The sequence below is a fragment of the Arvicanthis niloticus genome, chromosome 7 (assembly GCF_011762505.2).
Source record: "Arvicanthis niloticus isolate mArvNil1 chromosome 7, mArvNil1.pat.X, whole genome shotgun sequence".
Classification (NCBI taxonomy): domain Eukaryota; kingdom Metazoa; phylum Chordata; class Mammalia; order Rodentia; family Muridae; genus Arvicanthis; species Arvicanthis niloticus.
In genome coordinates this window covers 74,003,992-74,020,957 of record NC_047664.1, presented here as the reverse complement: position 1 = coordinate 74,020,957, position 16,966 = coordinate 74,003,992, and the positions used below count along the sequence as shown (strand labels likewise).

The window sequence follows — 16,966 nt, the reverse complement described above, 5'->3', positions numbered from 1 at the left end:
TATATATGTATATACACACATTATAGATTATATGTTATACACACACATATATATGTATATGAAAATGACTTATGTCTCCTTTCTTCCTTTTCCATATGTATGAGTGGACTATCAAGTAGTGGGTCTCCGTTCTGACATCTTGTGTCTGTGAGATTTCCAATAAAATGAAAGCTCCATCAGGAATTCTCTTTCCTTCTCAGAGGTGTCAAACTGCAGACTGTTCTTTGGAGAGCAGAGTGCAGCCTGGCTGGAAAAGGCATTTTCTATTGTTCTGGTGATTGAGAAAATATTTCTTGGGTTCCCATTGTGTTCTCGTGACAAAGACACAGAAGTGTTGAGTGACACCTGCCAGCTATTGTTCAACGTTGACTCCAAACAACACTCGGGATGCTTTTACAGCCCTCGAAAATCTTTATGAAATAGCTCTTGAGAGCATTGTTCTCACTTGGCAGTTGAGAAGCCTGAGGCTCTTGAGTGGGTAAGTGGCTTTCTACTTTAAAAACATTTTTAGAAGTGTTTCAGTTCGCAGACACAAAGGCAGGACATTCCAGATAGGGGAAAGCGCCCAGCAGATGTGGATGTGGGAGTGCGTGGGGTGCATCTGTGGGGAGCAGAGTCTAGAGGACAGTAGGGGAGTAGGGTGCTGGTTTTGTCTCTTTCACTACAGTCCTGACTCCCGGGACAGCGAGTCCCCAACTGCTTGGTAGGCATCCATGACCGAACTGTGCCTTAGCAAGCCATGCTTGAGATGTAGTCAAGTCCCCAAAGAGAGGGCAGAGGCCCAGTGGGATTCCCATGTGGCCTTCCGTTGTGGTCAAGTGGAAGGATATTTTCTATTTTAGTGCTACAGGGCTTGGGAGTCACAGCTCTGTTGGAGTGACAGGCGGACTGAGAAGAAGGGCAGGCAGCTGAGGTGGCTCGGCTTGTTGTTAAGCCTGACGCTCCACCTGGGTTACACCTCCGAGCTGATACAATGGAGGGAGAGAGCGTCCCCCTCAACAATAAGCATCCAACAGTAAGACGTGTAGGGATAATTTTTTTTAAAGGGGAGTTGGAGATGCGTGGTTCTGGGAGGAGTTGAGGTTGGGGGAGCATGCGTGAGTGTACATGAGTGAGGAAGACTCTCCTTCAGTTCTGTGGGCTTCTTTCTCTTTTTGGCAAAAGGATCACTTGAGGTGAGATGCAGGTTAGCTTTGAAAAAGGAGGATTAGAGTCAGTGTGTAAAATGTCTGGGCGCTGAAGTGCCTGGGGCTGGGGTACTCGATTGGTCTGGGTTGACATTGAGCAACTGCTTCTGGTTGAAGACGTGGGGGTGTCATTGAGATGATGGGATGCAGTTGGTATGGAGACATGACAGACCAGGTATCTTCAGAGGGTACTCTGGAGGTCAGGCTCCCTTTAGAGGAATAGTACTATGTGCTAGTTCTTTGAAAGCAAGATAGCAGTGAGGCCAGAAGAGGCGCTGGTATTCTCTAGGATTGAGTTGCAGACAGCTGCCATGTGGCTGGCTGCTAGACTGGAACTTAGGTCTTCTGCAAGAGGAGGCGGTACTCTTAACTGCTGAGCCATTACGCCTTGTCCCTGTATCTATTCTCTTAGAAAACTAGCATACATAGCAAGGCATGGTGATGATCCTAGCACTTTAGAGGTTGAAAACAGGAGGATTTAGGGGTTGAATGTTAATCTCAGCTACATACATAATGAAATTGAGACCCACCTAGGGTGCATGGCTTCCTGACTTTAAAGCAACATGAAACAGAGGAAAACTTACATCTCCAATAATTACAGACATTTTCTTATGCAATATTACTGTGTGATATGCTGACAGCTGATTGATTAAAAAAATAGCAAACTTATTAAAGAAGCTGGGGAGGTGGCTCAGAGGATGAAGTGCTTGCCAACAAGCAGGAGGCCCACAGGTTGGATCTTAGCACACAACATCAAAGCAAGGCAGGTGTGTGGCCTCTACCACAGATGCCACATACACACACACACACACTTGTTTGAAATAATGTGGAAGATACATTAAACATCCTATGATTAAATATATTAATGTTTTAAATTTGGCTGTCTTTTGAAGTACAATCAACTCATTTTCTGTACAGTGTTTTTTTTAGAGGGATTTCCCTTAGATCACAAAAGTTCATTTTTAGAGACAAAGCATTTTCTTTTTACACTCATTCTTGATGTGATGCTTGACTAAATTACATAATTATAATAAGTAGAACTGACCTTAGCAGGTTATAGAACAAATTTTATTTCCAGCTGCCATGTAGCTCTCTTAGTAGAAAAATGAGATTGTGTCCTCTGACTCTGATAGCCTCTGTAGAAGCTGAAATACAGACGCCATGTGGCCTCCCCATGCTTTTAGGGACAGAAGTCCGGTATTATGTTTAGAGCCAAGGCTTTATTGTTCTACAAAGGCACAAGGGCACAAGGGAATAAATGATGTGGCAGATGATGGGTTATCTATAAGTTTGAGTATAGGTGTGTGTGTTGTGTGTGCATTAGGAAGAAGCAGTTTTATTGAGACACAATTTGTGCACTAGTATGAATGATCAACTTTTAAAGCATAGAACTTGTGGCTACTTTGTATTCACAGATCTGAACACCAGTCTCCACAGTTGATTGTGGATACATTTCAATACCTGATTTTTTTTTCCCGGTAGTATAATACTCCAGCAGGTACACGAACCACAGTTTTACCTATTCATTGGTAGCTAACATTTGGTTACTTCCACCATTTGGCAATTGTAGAAGATGGTACAATGAACAGGCATTCATGGATTTTTGTGGGGGAATAGATTATCATTTCCAAGAATGGGAATCCTGGTCAGTGTTTCTTCTTTGAGGAGGGCATAGAGTTTTCTGGAGTTGTTCTCTGACTTTCTCTTCCCACTGGCAGTGTGTGAGGGTTTTAGCCGCGATCTCAGAGTCTAGCACCATCGGCCTTAGTCAGCGTGGACTACGGCAAGGAACACCATAGACTGGTGAGTCAAGGTAGGCTCTCAGTCCTGGAGGTGGGGAAGTCTGTGATCAAGGCGGGTCTGGGATCTGGCCAGAGCCCACTTCCTGGTTTAGTAGATAGAGGAAGCAAGCTCTCCTGTCATTTTAGAAAGGGCAACATTCCCATTCTGGGCACTGCACCCTCATCTCCTGACTGCCCCTGAAAGTCCCCACCTCCTCTACTAGGGTTAGTATGTCAGAATGTGAGTTTAGGGATGGGGCACATCCATTCATCCATAATACCCTCCTCTTGAGATTTTACTTTTAAAAGTGTTTTTTTCTGATTATCATAATAACAAATCTTTGGAGAAAAGTGTAAGAGACATATCACTTGTTTAAAACCACTGCCTAGCAATAAAAATATTTTCTCTCTATTTTAAATTTAGTTTGGTATTGTGTTATCTGTGATTGCCTCTCAGAAGAACTGTTCCCTTGCTACTGGTAGCAATTCTGCATATACAGAGTGCCTACTGTATACTAGCACTCTGCATATACCGAATGCCTACTGTATACTAGCACTGTGTACGTTAGGGAATGAACCAATTTTTAAGTCTAGCTCCTGTGCACCCCCCCCGTTTTTTGCTTAGTAACATTTCTGCACATTATTTTTGAAACTATTTTAAATTTATTACACTAAAGAATGCCTCTTTCATTCTCCTCTTTTTTATCTTGATTTATTTTCTTTTTAAATTTTATGCTGTATCAGAGTGGTTCAGGGACAGAGTAGAGACAGAGAAGCTTCTACTTGCCGTGGATGGTGATTAGTGGAGAACCGTAATTGATGAAGGCACAGAAAACTTGGGCATGGAGAGTGCTCAGCTCTAAAGGGAACATATGTACTGAACCCCTTCTCCCGGGGCTCAGGGGACAATGTGAAGAGGGAGCAGACAGTGTAGGAGCCGGAGGCAGGGCACAACGACAGGGAAACTGCGCATCCGAACTCAGAACAGTCCTCACGGCACACACAACATTTGTGCAGGCCCAAGACGGACCAAATCCCAGCATGGAGAGGGGAGCTGGACCCAACATCCCACCCTATTGGCAGCTATTAGGTGCTGAGTAGTTGGCGGTATAGCCCTGGTGAGTCACCACACCCCAATGGAGAGCCACACATAAAAGAATGTTTGGGCAGCAAATTGGTCTTGATGAATTTCAAAAAGCACACAGAGTTGGGTGGATGGGGAAATGGGGGGGGGGGCAAAGCTGAATCAAACACATTGTACAAACATCTCAAGAATTAATAAAAATAACAACCCCCAAAAGAATTTGTGGTGAGTCCATCAGGGTCAACTACAAACTCTAGGTCAGGTGGCATATGTCATACTTTTTTTTTTTTTTTCTACTTCAGATGTGTTTACATTTCTTGCCCATTTTTTTTCTTTTCCTTTGGGAAGTAATATAAACAGCATTTGAGTATAGAATTCTGCAAGCGTCTTAAGTTCTTGAGTCAGACCTGGGAACATTTTAGAGAGCCCCTGTCACACGCTGACACGTCAGCTGCCTCAGCAGTGTGCCCTGGTGCCTTCTTAGACCTTCCTCAGCAGTGAGGAAATGGATAACAGTGGGATTTCAGGGTGCCCAGGATAGAGTCTGCAGGTTCAGTGGCTGATCCGTGGGGTGCCAGTATCCTGTCTGCACTCTGGGTATGTTGGATTGCCAGGAACAGCAAGGGGGTCCCACGATGGACGAGGAGGGAAATGGCCATAGGTTTTTTTTCAGAAAAGTGACCCTGGGCTGCATGACTATGAAACTGGAGGAATCAGCTTATTTTGGAAGCTTGTTTCGATAACATAGAACCCATACCTCTCCTATCCCTGTGGCAATCAGTTGACCCACGTCTCATGTGACTTTAAGTGCTTTTGAGACCACCAACCCTACTTTTGAGACAGGGTCTTCTGCCACCTAAGCTGGTGTCTAACGCATTGTATAGAACTCTGATCCTCCTGGCCTCCCTGCCCCCCTCCCCCATGTGCTAGAATTATAGGCCTGTGCCACCATGCCCAACTTAACATGTTATTTTCTTAAACACAGAATGTAACATAATGTTCTGTAGCTTGCTTATTTAATATAGCCAGGTGGTCTTCTCATGGCTGTTCATAGTATATCTGCATATCCCAGCTGTATGGAATGCATAGGCAATCTCCATTTAGTCTTTAGCCCATCCTTTGGGCTGTTTTCTGTTTTACTTTTACAAGTGGCCCCACATTGATCTGGCTGTCCAGCTGTCACTCTGCATGTGGGGGGTAGTATGTGTAGGATGGCATTTCCGAGGTCACTGGTTAATTGCAGACCTCACTACTAGCATGCTGATACCACCCCCAGCATTTGCAGAACACCTGTGCCTTAAGGGGCCCTGTGTAGGAAGAAAGGTAACTCCAGGGTCATTGTCCCAAGTCCCCAGATGCTGTGTCCTTAAGCTAAAGAAACACTACCATGACCTTGTTTCCCGGAGAAGCAAGTAACGATGACTGGCATTTCCTTTAGGATTGTAACATACTCGAGAATGATGATGGTGTGGAAAAGAAACATTTAAGTTAGGGCCCTCAAGGCTAATTCTCATTGTCCTGTATCTCCATATAGACAGTTGGATACTTGGTTTTTGTTTGTGAGACAAGCTCTTCCTGTGTAGCTCTGGCTGGCCTGGAACTGGCTATGGAGGACTAGACTGGCCTGGAAGGTTCAGTGAGCTGCTTGTCCCTGCCTCTTGAATGCTGGGACTAAAGGTGTGAGCCACCAGACCCAGCCTTGAGATCCTCCCCCCCCCCCCCAACCCTTTTAAATCTCCTGTGAGAATGCATGGTGGGCAAGGGCACTGCCACTGAGCGAGCTACATTCCCAGCCCTGAGGGGATTTTTTTTTTTAACAGACAGATTTTTGACCAAATTGTGAATTGCTGTACTTTTATTAGTAGCAGGTTCCATGGCAGGTGCTAAAGTGCCGTGAGCTTTGTTTGAGCCCCGGATGTGAGGAATAACCGACTCCATGCTTCTGTCTTCCAGCCTTCGACATTCCGGAAGCGCTCTGCTACACACATGGAGCGACCCTGCTGCTTTTTCCCAGCGCGCCCTCTTCAGTGCCTGTAAAGTACAAGCTCCAGGTTGAAGAAACTTCTAGATGGATCCTTTCCAAATTTGGTGTCTTTTCTACAAACTCTGTGCCTCAACCTCAATTTCTAAGTGGTAAGTAAGGCTGTGTACTTAAGAAAATGAATTTTATTTATTTTGTGTTTCTGTATGTGATTGGGTATGTGCAGGCGTGCAAGTGTGTGGGGTTTGGGAAAGTTGATTCTACCCTTGCATCGTGCAGATCCTGTGGATGGGACTCTGGCTGTCAGGCTTGGTGCCCAGCCCTTTAAAGGATGACGGGAATTGTTCTTTGGACTGCCTTTCCCAGGCCCTCTCTTTTTGTATATAAGTCATAGTTATTTCTGGTAATTTCTTCTGAACTACATCTAAAAATAGCAGTAACATAGGTTTTTGGAAAGCTTTTAAACAGTCTTTCTGTATGCCTTGCTGCTATAACACAGCACCTAATAGTAGTAGTAATAACGCATATAAAAATAGTTGCGTGAGTCACTTTTCATTGCTATGACAAAATACTCTAGCAAACCAACTTAAAAAGAAGAATGGTTTTTGGGGGCTCCTAGTTTCCGAGGCATCAGGCTGCAGTCAGATGGCTCCACGGCTTTTAAGCCTCTGGCAGAACCATCACAATAGAAAGGTACCGCAAAGGGAAGTGGCTGGGATGCAGAGAAAGAGAGAGCCTGTAATGGCCGCTTCCTCTCTCTGACATTGTTATACTGGGGTCTCCAATTTGCCGGACATTACCGCTCACATTCTGGGCAGGCGTTGTCCTCTCGGTTGCTATCCCAAGTCTCCCTCTACCTTAAAAATGCTTTATTAATTTCCTTGGGGGAGACTCAGCGTAATTACTGTAACAGTCCAGAGTAAGAGCAGTCAGACACACGGCCTGATGTGTGTACTTGGTAGGCTTTGGTTCTTCATAATTCCTTCAAGTCCTTGTGATTGGAAATCATGTAGACCCTCATGGCACGCATCGGAGAGCTGAGCGGTGTCAGCGCTTTTTAATGCAGGGCCTTGCCTGTGCCTTTCCATACGAGAGGTTTACTTAGAACACGTCTTTGGACAGAGAGGGCAGAGGAAGAAAATTGAGCAGAACACACTGCTGAAACGAGAGACCTTAACACATGCTCTGGTTGAAATAGGCCCCCTTTGCGGCAGTTGATATATGTCTACCAAGTGCTTGCTGTTTATGAATGAAACACAGAGTGACTTTTAGCGTAATAAAGAAGTCATCAGATGGAAAACTGGACCCTAGATGGAGCAGCAGAGTGGAGAGGGGTCCGTGTGGGTCATTCAGCTGGACTTCTTGCCACCAACTATGTTGGATTTTTAAAGAACGAAAACTAAGCCGGGCGGTGGTGGCGCACGCCTGTAATCCTAGCACTTGGGAGGCAGAGGCAGGCGGATTTCTGAGTTCAAGGCCAGCCTGGTCTACAGAGTGAGTTCCAGGACAGCCAGGACTACACAGAGAAACCCTGTCTCAGAAAACCAAGAGAGAGAGTGAAAACTAATTAGCCTTAGATATCAGTTTTCTCATGCAGACAATAATTCAACTGAAGTATTTGGGAGTTTAATTTCTTAAAGACTTTAAAACCTTGTTAGTTCAATGAACAAATTGAAAGAATTTTTATTTATTTATTTATTTTAAATTGAAGATATATTTTCTTCTTTCTCCCATCTGGTGAGATAGTTTTGATCTATTTAGTAAGTTATGAGACAGGAATAAGACACCTGATTGTCTTAGGGTTTCTATTGCTGTGAAGAGACACTATGTATGACCATGGCAATTTTTATAAATTGGGGCTGGCTTACAGTTTAGAGGTTCAGTCCATTACCATCATGGCAGGAAGCATGACAGTACGCAGGCAGACATGGTGCTGGAGAAGAAGCTGAGAGTACTCCATCCATCCATCTATGTATCCATTTGTCCATCCATCCATCCATCCATCCATCCATCCATCCATCCGTCAGGCTGTAGTACCACACTGGTACTGGCTTGAACACCTGAAACCTCAAAGCCCTCCCCCTAGTGACACACCTCCTCCAACAAAGCAACATCCACTCCCACAAGGCCACAGCTTCTAATAGTTTCACTCTCGATGGGCCTATGGGGGCCATTTTCTTTCAAACCACACACTGCTATTAAATTACTTTCTAGCTAGTACCTCTCTCTGCAGATTGGTACCTTTCATCCTTTTCTTCCTGCATTCTCAGTCTTCTCTTCTCCTGGCCTCCAGGACTCTCCTTATTTGGCCCCGATGTTCTTTCTGTCCCCCTTTCTACTGTTCTCCACTGTATTTTTGGTGCTTGGATTTTCCAGGCTTTCCTGGTATCCATTAGTTTCCCCTTAGATGTTTTTCCGGGTCAGCATATCTTAGATAAGTGGTTCCAGCCCCAAAACCCTTAAAAAAATACAGGTGTCTTCTGAAGACTAGAAACAGCAGAAAGCCATCCACTAGCCTTAGTGCCCTCCGACTGAGCCCCGAGTTCTGTACCCTCATTTCCCGACTTCCGTCTTCCGCCTCATCTTTGCTTGGGACTTGGGACTGCTCCCTTCCCATGTATTGAAATCAAGGTCTTCATTTTTCTTCTTGTGTCTGAAGAATTCTTTTCTTTGTCTTTTACCATTTTGAAATCTCCACTGGTGAGAAATTAAACTATATGCAGAGTAGACTGGTAGATAGTGTCCTTTGTGTTCATCCGTCAAAGGAGATAATTATCGGGTCATAGGCAAATTGTTTCTCCTCAATAACTCTCCTCTCCTGCCTGTGTTATTTTGAAGCAAGATCCCACACATCTGCATTTTCAGTATGAATCCTTAAGTCTCTTTATTTCAGTATAAAAGATTGTAATACTCAAGTTACAGTGTCAGGAATGAGTCTTAAGTTCTCTCAGGCTACTTTAAAAATGGTGATTTGATTGGATGAGGACTGGTACGCCCTTCCTTCCCATTGTACTTGTGTAATCCTTAAAGTTCCTTCCCTCGTGCCCCGTCTCCCTCCCCGTTTTGTTTCTGAAAAACAGAAGGGAACTTGGGTCCTCTTTAGATGTGGAGGTTCCTGGCAACAGCCCTGTGAGCAGGTGAGATCCTCTCCCCTGTCCTTTGTGTCTCCTGATAACTGTCACAGAGCTTGGGTCATGATTCTTGATCATATTAAGGTCCAATGACTTTAGTCAGACCCGTGTCTGTCACCAAGTGTCTGTGTAGGGCTGTCACCAAGTCATCCCCACCAAGCCCTCCCCCAAAGCTTTGCATACAATCAGGTCAAGGGTTGGAAGTTTTTTTTTTTTTTCCCTGTAATGTTAGTTTGTATCTGGAGACCTTCACCTTTCCTCTCTTGTGGCTTAGACAGCTGCTAAGGTAAAGGCAAAGCGACTGGTCAATGTAAGGGAATGGCCACGGTTGTGTTCTAATAAAACTTTATTTATAAAAATGGTTTTGACCCCTTGTTTTGGGGACTCTTGAATAACACAGGGGTTTGTAAAACAGTAGTATTTAACATTGTGGTCCTTTATAGTGCACTAGATGGGGCACGTACTTGTTACCCAGTTGGGATAGCTTCTTCAATAGTTTCTTTGCTACCTAGATTGACATTTCCTCCCTATTCCTGGTGTCAGCAATGCAGGTTCTAGGGGTTTTCATATAAGCTGGTACTTCCTGTTTAGTTTCAGATTCCTAATTTATTTTTTCATTGTATACTAATACTAATTTCCTTCTGCAAATCTGGTTCTTAATGGCGCCAGGAATAATATGACTAGAACATTAAATAATTACTTTTATACAACAGTCTCAGCAATAATAAAGTCTCTGTCTGGCTTTTTTTTTTTTTTTTTTTCCTTAACAATATATTTGTGACTCTGGACATGGTGACTTGTTATTATATTTGGGAAGCTAAGGCAGGAGGATTGCTGTGTATCAGTTATCTATTGCTCCGTGACCAATTCTCTCCAAGCATCCCAGGCTTTCACGGTAAACACCATCGTCTGACAGTTTGTGTCAGTCTGCTTCTTTGAGGTGCAGCTTTGCTGAGTGCCTTTAGCCAGAGCCTCTCATAAACTGCCATGGTGATATTCTCTAGAGCCACAGTCATTTCATCTGGTTGGGGGGCCTGGGCACAGAGCCTTCTGCACTGTGTTCCAGCCCACTCTTGCAACCTTTGGCAAGATTCAGATCCTTTCTGGCTCTTGGTCAGAAGTTCACTTCTTTTTCTTCAGTGCTGGAGATTAGGGCCTCACATGCTAGGCATGCGCTCCTCCACTGCACACAGCTCAGTAGTTACTCACCTTGATGGTTTTTAATCGTACATACATACAATTCAGTGGTGCTAAGCGCATTCTCGCATCCTCACTGTTACAGCTCAGTCATCGGCCCCTCCCACTTGCAGAACCTTTTCAAGGTCCACAGTTGAGCTGATTGAACGGAATGGATTCATTGTATCCATTCAGTCATGTAACTCTCCCCACACAACCATGGCTTTACTGCGCTATTCTCTGTGTAGAGCCTGGCTACTTCCTAAGTGCAGTCATATCAACTTTCCTCTTGGATTATTTCCCTCAGCACAGTGCTATCAAGGTCATTTACACTGTGGTGTGCATCAGAGCTTTTTTTCTTAAAGGCTGAACAGATGCGTTGTGCTCAGATACCACATGAAAACCCTGCTGCAGGGTCTGAGTTGTTGCCCTCTGTACTGTTGTTGTGGGGCTTTGCTGTCAACACTGGCATCCTACCCCGTGCTGTTTCCACAGTGAGGTCTCCACGCCCACTCCGTGCTCTAGAAGAGGGATTGTGAATACCAGGACAGGCACTCCATAATAATCATTCTCTGTGTAGTTAAGCCAACAACTGGTTATATTTTATTTTGAAATGCAGTAACTTATAAGATGTATTGTTATTTTACAGTTATCTGTGATCGTTTCGTGGGTCCCAAGACATATCCACAAAAGAAGGCATATTGAAAGGAGTTACGTCCTAATGTTTTCCTCTTTTAAGGAACCATTCGAAAATTTCAGTTGATTTTTCTTTTTAAGTATAAGTAGGTGGGGCTGGAGAGATGGCTTAGCAGTTACAAGGACTTGCTGCTCTTTTAGGGGACTGTAGTTCACTTCCCAGCCTGCACCTATGGCAGGTGGCTCACAGCCTGTAACTCCAGCTCCAAGGCATCCAAGACTCTCTTCTGGCCCATGTTGGGGGGAGCATGCATGTGCTTGATTGTGCGCTCATGCATAAACAGGCTATGTTCTTATCTCTCTTTTTAATATAAATTGTAGTGTATTATATACCTTGCTTCCTTCGATATATTCTGAAGCGCATTCCTTACCCATTTTCATGTATCGTTTCTACATCCATATACACCTCACTGAATGCACTAGAATATGGGTTGTTCCTAATCTTTTGCTAATATAAATTACACTGCAGTGAATGTACACGTGACATTTTTAAGTTTACTGTCTCACACTTTAGGCAGAAGTGGATTTACAAGGTCAGAGGCTAAGTGAATTTGCAGTTTTGTTAGACATTGCCAGATATGTCCTGAGAACATACAACACTGGACTCTGTTCTCGTCAGAGCAGTGGGTGCCTGTTTGTATATACTCAAGTATGTCATAAAGTATGTTTCCAAATCTTTGGGGGTTTTGCTGATTTCCGCCCTCTGTTTGGATGAGGTAGTTTTTGTATAGTAAAGATGCATTTGTGTTTCTGCCTCCTGCCTGTTCCTTCCCTTAGCCCTCCTTCACTTTGAGTTTCTGGTGTTTTTGCTTTGCTTTATAATCTCCTTTGCTATAGGAATACCAGCCCTTGGTTTCCTTCCTGAAAGCAGAGATACTCTCTAATCTGCTTCCTGCCTGCTTCACTTTTTTCTTATCCTTTCCCCATTAGTGGTACATGTATTTTCCTGACCATTTGATGTTTGATAGTTCCGCTTATATAACCCAGACTCTATCCGTTTCTTCCAACACTCCCCAGGTTGGATTTGACTTTATCCACAGAACCAATATTCTGGCATCCCCTGTATCAGTTAATGGTGTGGCTGCTTTCCTAGTTGAGACATTGAAGGCCCTTTGTAAGTTTTTATAAAATGAATGCAGTGAGTATCCCTGGAGTGTTGGCCAGAGTTTGAAGCCCTGAAGCATGGCACTAGGTAGCAGGTCATAATCCCAGTCCTCACACAGTGGTCTCCTGGGGGAGTCCATTTTAAACACAGCTCTGATGTGCAGTTAATGTACCAAGAGAGAGAATTCAAGGGTCGGGGCATTATTAGATTGGAGAGGTTACCGGTTACAGTTTGATGAACTGATATTTAAGCTGAAATTTGAGGGATGGTTAGGCCTAAGCAGATGAAAAAAGCCCACACTGTAGTTCGAAGACACAGGAAACAGTAGGCAAGGATGCTGAATCAGAAGTGAATCCTCTAATAGAGGGCCTGGCTATCTGGAAGGAGTCATCTCATTGGCTTTGTAACTCACTCCTCTTCCCCCCACTACACAAGGAGAAAGTGAGACCCAAGGCTGGGGCTGGTAAAGGTGCAGGGTGAGATCATCTCAGGCTACCTCCTGAGGCCCTGTGAGAGAGTTCATCTTCACCATCAACTTGAGTGGATTTAAAATCAAGGCTGGCACATATCTCCCAGTGTCCAAGCATGTTTCCAGAGGGATTAGTGAGGGAGAGGAGGGAGAGGAAGGGACCTACCAGGGCTGAGATTTCATATGCTGAAGGCCCAGGTCGAATAGCAAAGTAAAAAAGGAGAGGTGAACTGAGTACCAGCATCCCCCTCTCCCCATTCCAGAGCTACAGAAATTCGAGGAAGCCACGCCCATCATGAGAGTGGACTGTAAGCCTTACTGACAGAAAAGTAACCAAGACATTTGTGTGTTATACTTGGGAAAAATACTCGACAAGCAGCTTAAAGAGGGAAGGCTTATGTTGGTTCACAGTTGAAGTACAGTCGAGGCAGCAGAAGTTTAAAGCAGTTGTTTGCATTGTGTCCAAAACCTGTGCTTAGCTTGCTTTCTCTGCTTTTTAAACAGAGTCTTGGATCCTAGCTTGGGGAATGGTGCCACCCACAAGGGCGGGCCTTCCCTCTTTAGTAACCCTTATAAGGATGACTCCCTACAGGCTTGCTCACCTGCTGCTGATTCTGAATTGAGTTGGCTATTGAGGTTACATCATATGTTCATGTATTGTCTTTAGAAATAGGTTAAAATAAGATATGAAGGAGAAAAGTCACAAGGTCTCCCTCAGCTTCTCCTCAGCCTAGTTCTCCATCTTGCCACATCTGTCCACCCCCTTTCCCTCGTTGTCTAGAGGCTCACTCCTAACTCTTCCCCCCAATCTGCTTATGATCCCAACAGCCAGATTGATTTATTTTTGACCTACATATCCTGTTTTCTTTTGTTGCTAAGGCCAACTCTAAGATTTCACCGAAGTCTCTGTTATGTTTGAGGTACTCATGGGTTTATGTGGAGTGAGAAAAACTGTGTATTTCTCATTTCAGAACTGATAGGCCTGAAAAGAATTTTGGCGAGTCATGTGAGATTAGAAGGGCGAGTCAAGGGAGTCTCAGGTATAGTGCTGCAGGCATCTTGAGTAGAACCTTCCAGAAGTGACTTTATTCCACAGAAAAGCCTTACTTGCCTTTTGAAGCCATCTTTACACTTCAGCACACATGAAATAACACCTGTTTCTCCACACTTCTTTGACAAAAGTGTGTTTCTATGGTAGTACCAGCATTCTGGGGACTTGAAGTAACGGGAAGTCAGAACACTAAGTATTCAGTTTTCATGTGGCAGGGAATGACCAATAGAGTCATAAATATGGAGTGCACTGAAGTGTAGCTGTGGCTTCCCCAGCCCTCAGACAGCATTTGGATTGGAGAGCCCGTCTCCTTACTGATTAAGAGTGATCCTTTGCATATTGATAAGGGTAGTTTACTCAGTGCTCACCCTGGAGTTTGTTTGTATATCAGGGCCAGTCAACACGTTTCTTTTGTGAAGAGATGGTGTTGCTCTTTAGTGATAGCTTGCAAAATGACTTTATTTTATTTTATTTATTTATTTTTTAAATCTTTCTAGGTTTCTGTGCATTCCCACCTCAATCCTCTCCTTGTCTCCTTCCCCCACTTTCGTCTTTGAGATGAGGTTGTTGCTTTGATGGAGCCGTCTTAGTATTCTGTATCTGTACCACTGATGCACAGCTGTGTCGGATGAGGCCATTTTTCTGGACTCATAGTGGAAATGTTTTTTCTTGAGGGGTGACGTTTGCTGATTTTTTTTTTTAATGTAAGAATTTTCAGGTATTAATATTTCATTTCTTTGGCCCACCTATTGAATTAAAGAACTGCTTTTTGTATTTTAGTATTTCTGGATATAATGAACGGGTTGTGTGGTTATGAAAATTCTGGTTCCTTACCAGATGGGACTTATTTTGGGTCTGAAATGTAGGAAAGCAGGATAAACCTTTAAACCCTTTAAAAAGCAAATTACCTAAAGCCATATCACGATGTTTTAAACATTCCAACAATGTCAGCAATAGTGTCTTGTTTATACTAAGGTCAAACATCATAATGGGAGTTTTGAGTGAACTTTGCTTAAGACGAAATTAGATTTATTTATTTATTTATTTATTTATTTAGGTTTTTCAAGACAGGGTTTCTCTGTGTAGCCCTGGCTGTCCCAAACTCACTCTGTAGACCAGGCTGGCCTCAAACTCAGAAATCCGCTTGCCTCTGCCTCCCAAGTGCTGTGACTAAAGGCGTGTGCCACCACTGCCCCGGCTCGAAATTAGGATTTTTGAGGCTTAATTTCTGGGAATTGGGTTTTAGAATTTTCAAAAGTGATTTTGAAGCGTTAGGTGTTCATAGGTAAGAAACAAATTCCCATGTGCTACTGGTCCCCAATAATATTATTTATGGTTTAGAGTGATAAAAGAAGTTTTTATTTGTAAAATGGGAAGTCCACAAAGCTGACAAGTGTTGTGTAGCTCCTAGTTCAGGGGGTTTGTAAAGGCTTCAAGGGAAATGTCATTGAGATGGCGCTCTAGCTAGGGCTTATGTAGTTGGCAGCCATGCTGCAGAAGCCTGCCAAGGTGGGAGACATGACTCAGGTCCTCCCCTGGCCCTCTCCAAGTCTCCCCTCCTCCCACATCCATAGATCCACACCAGACCTAAGTTTCAGTACAATTAGAATGTGACTTCAGAAGCATGGCATATTAAAAGATCCCTTTTGTCTCTTGCTTTCCTTTCCCAGCAACCACTTTTAGACTTTTTAGAATGTTCTCCCGAGGTGAGGCTAAGAAGGTGAGCCACACACACCAGGGCACACTGTGCAGGGACCCCATTCTATTTCATATTTGTCTATCCCCAGTGTAGGGCATGGCTTGGTGGACAGATGAGCAGTCTCCATGCTCTCTTCTGCTCCTGGTGCCAGCTTCCAGAAGGCCTCAACAACATTGCTTTTTTACTGCTCTCATTACTCCAGCACATCTAACAGTTAATATTCAATTTTGCCTTCCTGTGATTCCAAGGTATGTTAAAATCCTAGTAAGAAGAGCAGCATTAGCCCGGCAGTGAGGCTGGTCCAGAGCCCACACTCAAGGCGTTTATTCAGATGATTGAATTTTAGGACACTGAGCCAAGGACCAAATATTCTCTCAAAATTGAGCGTGGAGTGAGGCAGAGGGGCCACAAACGATGATTCGAGTGACAGATTTTCATGTAAGCCACAACATTGACAGTTGATCCTTCCCGTGTTTGTCGGGCCCACACTTCAAGGTGGACACAGCTGACAGTCACAGTGTTGAAACCCTTCTTCAGGAAGTATGTGCTTTAGACTGGAGATCATATTTTAAGAATCATGAAATGATGCTGCTTCTTCCCTTCATGATGACGTTCACTGAATAATTAGATCTCAACAACAAGAAGAAAGGATTGTATTTACTCTATGAAATATAAAATCTCTGATTTGTTGGTCATAATATGGTTTCTTTTATTTTCTTTGGTTTTGAGAGTGCTCATCACACGAGAATGTGTTGGAGTCACAGAATCTGATATAAGTCCATATAGCAGTGTATTCTGTTGAGAGAGCCAGACGTTTGGTATTTCAAGGTCATTCACCAGTGTTCTCTCAGTTCCTCTGTCTGTAAAGTTGAAATGTGCACACGTTGTGGTTCGCTGGATTAAAGTGAAGGCGTGCATGTGGAGCACCAACCGAAGCTAGTCCTGCCTAGTGGGCTGTCAGTGACAGGTGCTGGTTTTGTTGTTGTTGTTGTGTTCTTAATTAGCTTGAATTTCTAGGGTGTCATTTCTTAGGGTGCAGTGAACCAGCTCTGAATTCTCCCCTCCTGTATTTGTTGTTTTCTTAGACCAAAGTTAACCACCATGAAGAGTTGAGCCTGTTTGTGAGTGGAGTCGGAGGGGTGTTGCTAACTTCCGTTCCGTTGATATGTGTGTGTGTGTGTGTGTGTGTGTGTGTGTGTGTGTGTGTGTGTGGCGGGGGTGCCCAGTTACGGGTCATACTCTGTAAGAGGAGAATTAAGTTTTGTGGCATGTTTGTTCTACATGGTCATCTGTAGTGACTAAACCAACTTGGAATGTTTCCTTCCTAACTTTGCAGTTGGTTATTTTCTGTGTAGAGGATGTTGATCTGAATAAATTACTGATTATCTTTTACAAATTTCTAGGGAGGAACCACTAATCAGTGCCCAGCACAATCCTTTCTTTCATAAACTCGGGGAGCGTGGGGAGGAGGCAGCAGCACACAGCCACTTGGGAGGGCAGAGCCAAGAGTCGTTATGTAACCTGGGTACATGATAGCATCTGGCTCTCGGTCCAGGCACACTGGGAGATGTGCTGGGGAGACTTACAGTGAGGTGCTACTGTCTAT

At 43.9% G+C, this 16,966-nt stretch overlaps 1 protein-coding gene across 2 annotated transcripts in view; it reads left to right on the top strand.

Annotated features, from left to right (window-relative positions):
* The window catches only part of Fryl (FRY like transcription coactivator), a 233,405-nt gene that overhangs the window by 28,802 nt on the left and 187,637 nt on the right, over positions 1 to 16,966 (top strand). For both annotated transcript variants that reach the window (XM_076938636.1, XM_076938637.1), the window contains exon 2: positions 6,006 to 6,185. The gene's annotated coding sequence lies outside the window, so the exon portion shown is untranslated. The remainder of the gene's footprint in view (positions 1 to 6,005; positions 6,186 to 16,966) is intronic.